Source organism: Wolffia australiana, chromosome 15, assembly GCF_029677425.1.
Source record: "Wolffia australiana isolate 7733 chromosome 15, ASM2967742v1".
NCBI lineage: Eukaryota > Viridiplantae > Streptophyta > Magnoliopsida > Alismatales > Araceae > Wolffia > Wolffia australiana.
Window position 1 is genome coordinate 11,310,482 of NC_135849.1, and position 10,274 is coordinate 11,320,755.

Genomic DNA, 10,274 nt, shown 5'->3' on the forward strand with positions numbered 1-10,274 from the left:
GTGAAACCCATCAATGTTGAAAGCTTACCAATAGGTTTTTACATATTTTGCATGCAAATACAGTTATTTTCTATCACTCTTCTTAACAATGTTTGTCCGTAGAATAGTTTTTCATTCATTTTCTTTGACTATTAAAACTCTTCTTGCAAATCACTTGGGATTCCTGAATCTTTGAAGAATCTGGGAACGATAATCATAGATACCCCATTCAAATCTTATTTTCCATGAATTTTGAATGAGAAATCTCTGTACAGTTATCTGCAGGCAAAAGCCCAAAATCTGATGGGAGGTCATGCTTTTGAGCAAAGTCTGTCACATGATACTATATACACAACTCAACGCTATCTAAACAATAATTTCACCTGTCATTTTATAAGACGTAGCTATTAAACGGGATAGCATAATTAATCAAAGATGCTTACATGGCCTTTTGCTTTAGTTGATCAGCTGACGTGGTCTCAAAGATCTTGTTTGCATTCCCAACCTGAAAGCCATCATGGCTGTGTTTCTCTTCCACTTGTTCATCAACATTCTGAATGTTATCATTTGCTGGGGAAAGACCTTCACTATATGGCGCCTTGATCCCTCTATGAAAATTCAGATGCGGATACGACCCCTCTTGTCAAGCATATCTTAGACCCCCCCATTGATTGTATCTACAATTCTCAGTTGACGATAGCTTCCTTGATGCCATGATAGTTTCATTGGTATGTAATTCAAGAAGGTAGTTTCCATAATCGTAAACCTGGTTTGAAACTGTAGAAAACTTGGAAACCTTCTTACTCTCAGCATGTGTATAATTTTTCTCCACTTCATCAATCTGTATACAATTAAATTCTATCTTCTATACTATCATCGTAAATCATATCTGAATTTTTTCTCCATCATTCCATCTTGGAAGATTTTTTCGTCCTCCCCGTAGCGGAAATTTGATCAACTCATCAGTTGATCTAGCAAGTGATCTTTCATTATTTTAAGATATTGGATTGATTGATCAGTTTTGAGATTCGAAATGGATGGAAATTGTGAATAAAATTGAATCTTATAATATTTTTAAATTTTTTAAAGAAATTTTGATGGACTGATAAGTTTGGAAAAAAACTGAAAATGTCAACAACCGAGTACATAATCACTCTCAATCTCCCCATTTCCAGCTTGAATTTTTGTATTCGGTCACTACTGTTCTTGTGGTTCTGTATAATTTAGACTTTGACCAATGTCATCAAGCAGATTTTTATGATTTTTATCTCCGTTAGTATGATTCATTCTCACCGCAGACAAGAAAGCAAGGACAATGACTCATTATTGTCCTCCCATCACTTTCTCTACTTTTACTCTTTTAGAAGGCAAGGATGATGATCAGGACGATGATGAGTAGTCATGGTTTTTAACCTCCTGTGGCTAGGATGATGATAATAATGACTTTGTCCTCATCATTCTGGCAGTAGACGAGGACGATGACAGCTCATCATCATTCCTCGTAGATCTTCTGATAAATGCTTGTAATCTTTTCTTTTAAAGTTTATGAGAATATCTGATTTATTCTTAGTATTTGCTGTTCTAATGGTAGTGCATGTTCTAAATGATACGCTGATTTGTTGACTGGTCTTAATTCTGAAATACATGAACAATTGTGTTATTCTTTATTCTTAGCAGAGACGTCTTGGAAAAGCATTTCATCTATGAATGTGGACAAAGGTCAGATGGGCAGTAATTCAAATCAGATGAATGTAAATGTTGAAACCGCACAAGAGTGTGGCCGTAAACAAGCGTCAAGCACAACTACTCCGATAACCTTGCAAAGAAAGTGTCGCAGTCGAGAATCAAAGGCTATGCAATATTTTGAAGATATTGACGTAAACCAGTATGAATGTATTTTATGCAAGGAGAACACCCCTCCACGAATTACAACTATTGAGAGAAACAATGAGGGGACAACAATGATGTTTTGGAGGCACTTGCAGAAGAGCCATAAGGAGCTGCACGATCGGCTCAAAGGTAAACAAGTGCCAGTGTCAGAGGAGGAGCCAACTTCTGGAGGTGAACAATCTATTATTGGAATGTTGGGTTTGCCCGGCGGGGAAAATACCTTCTTACTAGGTATCACATTTGAGAGAACAAAGGAGATGCTGACCAGATTATGTCTCACTGACCAAGCATGGTCTATAGTCGACGACAAAAGTTTCAAAGAGGTGTTACTTTTTTGTGTTCAATACAAGAATAGAATACCATGTTCAAAGACCATTCGTGAATACGCAAAGGTCTTCTTTGGGCGAGAGAAGCAAAAGCTGGTCCACTCACTATCAAATGTTAGAAGTGTTTGGGAATTGAATCTTATAATACCATGCTCGAACAGTAGATGCATGGACAATTGAAAATATGATTCCTTTATTCGGAATCATTACGCATTAGAATGGAAACTTGAAGAACGAGTTCTGGCGGTAAAGAAAATTGATGGTCCACATAGCGGGAGTTACCTCCCACAACTTCTTCTAGAGGTGTTGGTCAACTTTGGCCTAGGTGAGAAAGTAAGTGCCATTACGACGGACAACACAAGTAACAGTAGATCGATGATTACATCGTTGACTAATGCAGTACATAAAGTGAATCCCAACTTTGATCGAAACCGGCACATGCCTGGTATTGCGCATGTGATAAACCTTGCAGTGCATGATGGTTTGAAGGCATTGGGAATTCCACCGCCACTTACACCCGATGAGGTAGCGGTTCTAGTGGACAATGAGTCTGAAGAAGCACATAGGCGATGGGTTGGCCGATCTGCCTCTTTGGGAAATTTGGTTAAAGATGACAAATTGTTACAGCCCTTCGTTCTTCGGATGAAAGACAAAGGAGCTATGTCCAATGTTGTACTCAATAAAAGATGACAAATACAAGAAAATTAGTGTTGGATGTAAAGACTAGATGGAACTCCACGCATGAAATAATGCAAGTCACATATCAGAAGAGAAAGGTGTTGTATAAGATGGCAATTTTTGAGCTAGAGAGCACGGCGAAGAAGAAATTTGTGATAGATTAACATGAGTGGCAAATGGTGGCACACTTTGCTCAAATCTTAAATCCGTTCCGTGAAGCGCCAGATATTGTTTGCAGCTCCAAACGTGTGATGACGGCAACAGTTTTATCATTGTTCCAAGTCCTTGATGAACACCTTTGGGAACATATTGATGCCATAGACCAAGGACGCCTTTTCCCAAACGGTGTTGTCCTCACTGTGGAACAATGTGCCTCCATCCAAATCACGTGTAGAGCCATGAGAGCAAAATTGTCCAAGTACGAGGCTCACGTTTGAGGAAATACTGCCTTCTTGGTTGCATCAGTTGTAGACCCGCATATTAAATTAGACTCCATTACTCTAGAATAATGTGACACCTTGGTGGCATATGTGCAACAACTTCTGAACGGTGTTAATGAGGAGGAAGTGACAAATCAGAGGGATGATGACAACAGTGGAGGCAACGGAGTGAGTCGACAACAACACATGAATCATGACGAGGAGACCGAGATGGATGAGAGCTACATGCCGTCCATTAAGAGAAGGCTTGGACAGGTGTTCATGCGACAAGAATATGTCACTCCATCTGTGGAGGACGAGTTACAGAGTTATCTACAAATATCTCATGTCTCGATTGATGCTCTCCTATGGTGGCAAGGCAACTGTTGCAAAAGATTCCCTAAGCTTTCCGTTGTGGTACGAGATTTTCTTCCTGTATGCGCATCTAGTGCACCCGTTTAACTGCTGGACCTGGAATTTACAAGTATAAACATTCACAACTTTTGGTGGAGTACATGTCCATACTGATGAGTCTAAAATATTGGTTGAGACAACAACAACTAGAAAGCAACATAGCAGAGTCATTGCCTGAGATTGAAGAAGTCAAATTAGTGGAAGAGGATCCGAACGAAGAAAATGTAGATGGATGGTAGCACGGGGATTCCAGGTTTATTTCATATTTAATCATGCATATTTTTATTTCTTCATGGTACAAAAAATGAACGCATTGATCGTTTACTTTTCAATTTCTTACCAGGTACCGAATATCATCAAAAGTCGCATTATGAAATTTTGGTATACACAACATTTGGATGTCATTGGGTTTAAATACAATTCTTTCTGAATGTTATTTGACTGATGGCCATGTGGAGGCAATGGAGGGAGCAGGAGCCAAAAACAGGTGCACACCACAGAGGAGTGTGCAACTACTCCGACGAAGACTGGTAAAGCAACCTCAAGAGCCGACTCCTATTGTCGTCAACTCAGACTCCGAACCAGACGATGATGACAACATGAAATACACAAATGATTTAAATTGAGGCAACACAAAGCACTTTTATCCACTTCAAGATATACTATTTGGGGTAAGTACGAAGCACATCCTTACTGAAATACTTTCTCTCAAGCCAACAGACTTCAAGCCTACAACACATGGAGGACAAGTGGTGAGTACTCAATGGAATGACAACACATTTTGGGACCGTCACAACTTCACTCCAGTAATGATTGTTGCTGTCTGAAGTAATGTCAGCCGTGTTGCCTCTCAACTCCTTTGATGTTTATGATTGTTGTAGAACATTATTTTTTGTTTTCAAATTGCACTAGGATTTTTTCATCTAATTAAGATTTACAGAATATTTAATTGTTAGGTATCTATCAGTGATTACGTGTATATTACGTATATATTTGTTCATCCATAGTTTAACTCAAAATAACTTTCCACTGATTGAATTATTAAGTATATATTAATCCTTGTGGTTTGGCATCTACTCGTTAGTTCTGTCAATTAAACATCTAGTGACTAATGCCTAGCTTAAAAAATAAGAACTTTAAGATAAAAAATAAAGCAACGGTCTTACTACTGAAACTGATGAAAGCATATATTAATGCATTCAAATGTGAGATGATGAACATGAAAAATAATTGTGGATATACTTTGACATGCATATAAATAGGAGATGATGAAGATGAATAATAATTGTGGATATAGTTTCAGATTCATCTAAATATGAGATGATGAACATGAATAATACTTGTGTATAAAGTTTTAGATGCATATAAATTCAGATACCAGGCTTGTATGAATAGTACTTTTTCGATAAGCTCTTTTGACTAAATAAACTTTAAGCAGTTAGTGAGTTTTTACAAAAAATATGAATACTAATAATGCTAAAAAATGGGTATAAATGATTCAGAATTAAAGCTCTAAAGCTTTATTTTTTGTTCTAACCGATGTGCTTTTCCAATTAAATTGCACATTGTTTTTCAGCAGAATTGATCGAACATATATTTTCTTGATCCTCGACAAATATATTATTTTATCATCTTTTGCAGGTCAACAATGAAATCTAGATGCATCGCATTATTTTTCTGTGAATTTATTCGAACACAAAATAGAAGGGCATAAAGCTGAACTATGGTGATAACAGATTCAATGAAAGCTATTAGATTTTCATCATTATATAAACTGACCATGTCAATTTTTTTTTTCACCTGTTTAAGATGTATTAATGTCTGATTGGATTTATTTCTAATACATATTTCATCCGTACCATTTTTTCCTTAATTTTGGAAATCACATGTTCAATAATTTGATTACAATTGATTAATTAAATATTTAGCTGATTATTTATGTCATGTGAAGCATAACTATGCACTTGATTAATTAAATCTTAGTGGACCAATTAATCTCCTTATTATTCATTTAAAATTATCATCCTGTTCGTGTTCTTTTGCGAATGAACACGAATGAACCGAACATGAACACGAACATGAACATGAAATTCTGCCTGTTCGTTCGTCAACGAACAGTGTTGACGAAACACGAACTTCACTTCCCTAGTCTCTAGGAGATTGGGATGATAACTTGCAATTTATAATATAAAGTGATGAATATTACATACGTATGTGTACCATTGCCCATATTTGAATGTTATCATAACTTACTAGACATAAATAGCTTGCACTATAGTTTCATGATTCTTTTTAATTTTTTTTAGTATTTTTACATGACATTTTAACCTTAGTGCACTAAAGGTTTTTTTTTCCTAGCATAATGATGGCGCACGCCATCGAGGATCGTCATCGACGTCATCCGTGCCCCACGCCCATGACGTTGAAGACCGGGTGATCTTGCTCCGGTTATCTATCCCGTTTTTTGTCTATCTTTTTCTTGTATTTTTATTTTATCCCGCTTTCATTCGCCCGTTTCGTCGTGTTTCGCCGCGCTCGCAATGTTCATCTTTTGTTGTTTTACCATCGAGGGGGGTGGGTCGCTCTCTACCTCTCCCCCCCCTCTTCCCCTTGTTTCTTCCCCCTTTTCTTCCTCCTTATTTTCCCCTTAATTTCTGTTTCTTGTGTGTTTTTTCTCTTTTGTTTTGTAATGGGGGAGCCCATTTACAAGGGCTTTCCAAGAGGACCTTGTTTGGCCCGTTAGGGGCCCACCTTTCCCCCCCCTTATAAGGGAAGCATTTTATCGAACACCTTACAGGTTTCCACATTTTGAGAAGAACAGAAAGAGAAGGGAGACGAGGAGAAGAGAAGGAGAAGGGAAGAGGGAGGAAGAAGAGGAAGAGGGCAGGAGAACGCGGAACGGGAGAAGAATGCTGCTGGACCGCTGCCGCACCGCCATCTACCAAGGCTGTCGTCGCGCCACCCGCGCTGCCCCCGCCGCGCTAGCCCGTCCCGCCGCGGCCGCGCCTGCAGGTGCTCGCCGCGCGCCTGCAGGTGCTTGCCGTGCCGCCGCTAAGCCCGCGCAGCCGTCGCGCCGCGCGCGCGTCGCGCCACCCTGTCGCGCCCACGCCTCTGCGCTCGCGCTGCCCTGCCGTGCCCACGTCGCCTTGTCGTGCCAGCACCGTGCTTAAGCTACCCACGCCGCCGCGCGGCGCTTGCGCCGCCTGCACTATGTCGCACCTATGCCACCCGCGCCGCGCCGCCGTTGAGCGCGGTGGTCGCCCGCCACGCCCGCGCCGCCACACCACACCCGCGCTGCCGCACCTGCCCCCGCCGTTGCGCCACGCCCGCGCCGCTCGCGTCACACTACGTGCCTCACCGTGCTCCAGCCGCTGCTGATCGCGGCCACCCCACCGCGCTGCCCGCACCCCGGCGTTCGTCTATGCCACGCCGCTCGCTCGCCTGAGTGCCAGCTGCCCGCAGCCGCCACTACCCGCGCAACCACTCTGCCCGCTCCGGCGACACCGACGCGTACGCTCAGAACATCTGAGACGCCCGCCATCGTCTACCGTCGCCTCGAAGAAGAAATTCTCGCCGCATCCCGCGTGCACACCACTGGGCCGCACAGAACACTCCCTACGTCCGAGTCCTCTACGTCCAATCTTTACGAAGTGCTCCAGCACCACCCCTACCCGTCGAGCGGCTGTGATCTCTCCGGCGCCATCGTCAAACCCGCTTTGACAGCCGACCATCGACGAATCACCGCATTATGAGCCACGCCGTCAAGGTACGCCGTACTCCCCGTCGCTTGTTTATTTATTCCTTGTAGTGTATTTTTTTTACGACTCCACCGTGCTCGGGCTAGGTAGGTGAGTGAGGTTAAACGAGAGAAATTACAAATATGAGTGTCTTACCGGTATGGACGAGTACCTCCGTTACGTGCGAGCCCAACGGATTGAGTCCATTTGGCCGTAGACGCCTTCATCACTCCGACGAGGTTCGAGAGGCCTCCGTCGCCATCACCCGGCGACTCGTCCAAGCTAGGAGCTCGGCGCCTCCCTCGAGTTGGAGCCTGCACGTACAACACGTAGGTCCCTCATCGTGCATCGTAGTTACATACCATTAGGCTAACCGTCGGACTATGACATCGCCATTTTCCGATACTTATCATTTATCGGCACTGAACCATCATATTTGGTGTCGACCCGACGACGCCCTAGACGCCGTCCTGCATCACATAAAATACTTGGCTAGAGGTTCTTGTTAAGGTCTTTACTACTTTTTCTGGAATTTTTCCATTTTTTTGTAATCTTTTTACCAGTATTGAGCCAAAAAAATAGTTTTAGAGTTAAAAGAATGCATTTTATGATTTATTTGGCGTAATAATGATTTTTTATACAAATTTCGGTGGCTTCCACGTCATTCCGCCCGAAAATTCTGGCAAATGATTAACTGCGACAATCATTTGCCATAGGCTAATTATGGCATCACAATTTGTGATGCCATAACTATCCAATCACCATCTTGTTATTACCTGGTGCGGATTGCACAAAGAGAAGGGTACCTTTGTTTTTTTACTTGGCCTTTTTTGTACAATAAATGCACGCGTCGAATCGGCAACTGCATGCAAAAATGCACGTGGCGAATCAATAGCCGCGTGCATTTATTCAAATCAATGTAACTTTTTTATTCTTTTATTAAAACATGAAACGCTAACGCGGGCCGAAGTGGCGCTCTCCTAGCCATGCCATTCAAAAGGTACATTTTCTCTCTCTCTCTCTCTCTCTTAACGCCAATGCTTGCAATATTTTTTAGCATGCAAAGACATGACACCGTGTGATCATAGGGGGGAGAAAACAAGGAAAATGACGAGGCAAATCAGAAATCGGGATTTTTTTACCTGTGTGGAGGAGAGGTAAAATGATCTAAGGGCTAGGATTGATCACTAGTAAAATGGCAATATCTTGAGATCTAGACGTCCGATTGAGCCCAAAATTTGAGACTAGGTTTGTCTTTTCACCCTCTATGATCCATACGGTTGGGTTTTAAAATAGAGGTCAGGAAGAAAGGGAAAACTATCGAGGAAGCTCTCCCCCAACTAGGTTGGCCAGGAAGGACACATGATTTGCTTCTGAAGTCGACACATCTTGCTTCAAGGATCAAAATTATAAGTTTCTTCTTCCCTTTTTGGACATCTTCTTGCATGAATTCAAAATGCCAAATCATGGGCGCAATGTACAGGCCTTTGGAGGTGAACTGAATGGTGTTTAGCATTGCATTTTGGTTTTGATTCAAGATCTAAATTTAAATTCTCAGTTGTTAATTGTTTCTCATCTAATCTTGCATCTTAGATCCATAGATCATTGTCGAATTTCACCTACAACTGATTTTCCCCAATTTTCCGCTTTCTCTCTCTAGATAATCTCACCTAATATCTCTCTCTATATCTCTAAATTGATTGTCGGAAAATTCAAATCTAAAACTACGATACCTATATCCAAATTTTGACTCAAAAATTTGTCCATATTCAAGTCCAGTTTCTAAATCAAATTGCTTTGCTTATTGATTCCCAATTTAAATACATAAAATTTCTCTTTGTAAATCATATTGCCTTGCATTTTAGTGTCTCGATTTATTTTGACTTAGGAATAAAGATGGTCATCTTGAAAGTGTTCTGACCGAAAATACAAACATCTATAAAAAGATTCTAAATACTTTTTAGTAATTACAGAACAAAATTAAACATACTAGGGCTCATTAAGTACAAAATTAATTCATTCTTGAATCAATTCAAAAAAAAAGTTATGATAAAAATTCTTGAGAAGAGCCTCCCGGTGGCGACCCCTTTCTCATCCTATATTTAATAATTGTGATTAAGGGAAAATAGTACAATTTTTATTTCATAAGACTAATTCTAAACGACATTATTAACAAAATTTTCTTACCCAAATTTAGGCTTATCGCAGGCCACTCCCGCTGGTTTGTCCCCACAAAATGCTAATGGTAATCTTCTACGAACGAATTAACACATTCAGTCTGAGAATCAGATTCTGGATGGTTAGCCAGAGGAAACATAAGTTTAGTGCCGAACCTGCGGAGGAGAGATGTCCAGAATACACCAATGAAGCAAGTGTTAAAAATGGACTTTAGTAGATCCCATAGCTTGATAATATGATAATATGTGAACTAGATGTCTACACTCTTGATGCTAAGTATCACTAACCTAGGTCGAGTGAGGAGTTCCCATGATCAGGCAATAAATTTATATTCTTCACTAATAGGGGAGTGAGGGTCAATCGACATAGAGCACTAGACCAAATTTGAGTGGATTTAAGCTAAAAACAAGTGTGTAAGAATTTTAGGAATTATATTCAATTTTATTGGGATTAATGGAGTGTAAAAGATAGTGAATTATGATTTTCCCCATTTAAATAGTTTTTAATGAGGTGAAAATTTTTAGGTAAGTTCAGAACACGTTTTATGATTTTTAGATATTTTGTAGATCGTTTATCTGATTTAATTTCTCAGAATTAAATCCGGAAGAAATTCAAAATAAAATAACTACTTCATGAGCAAATCTTAGTAAAAA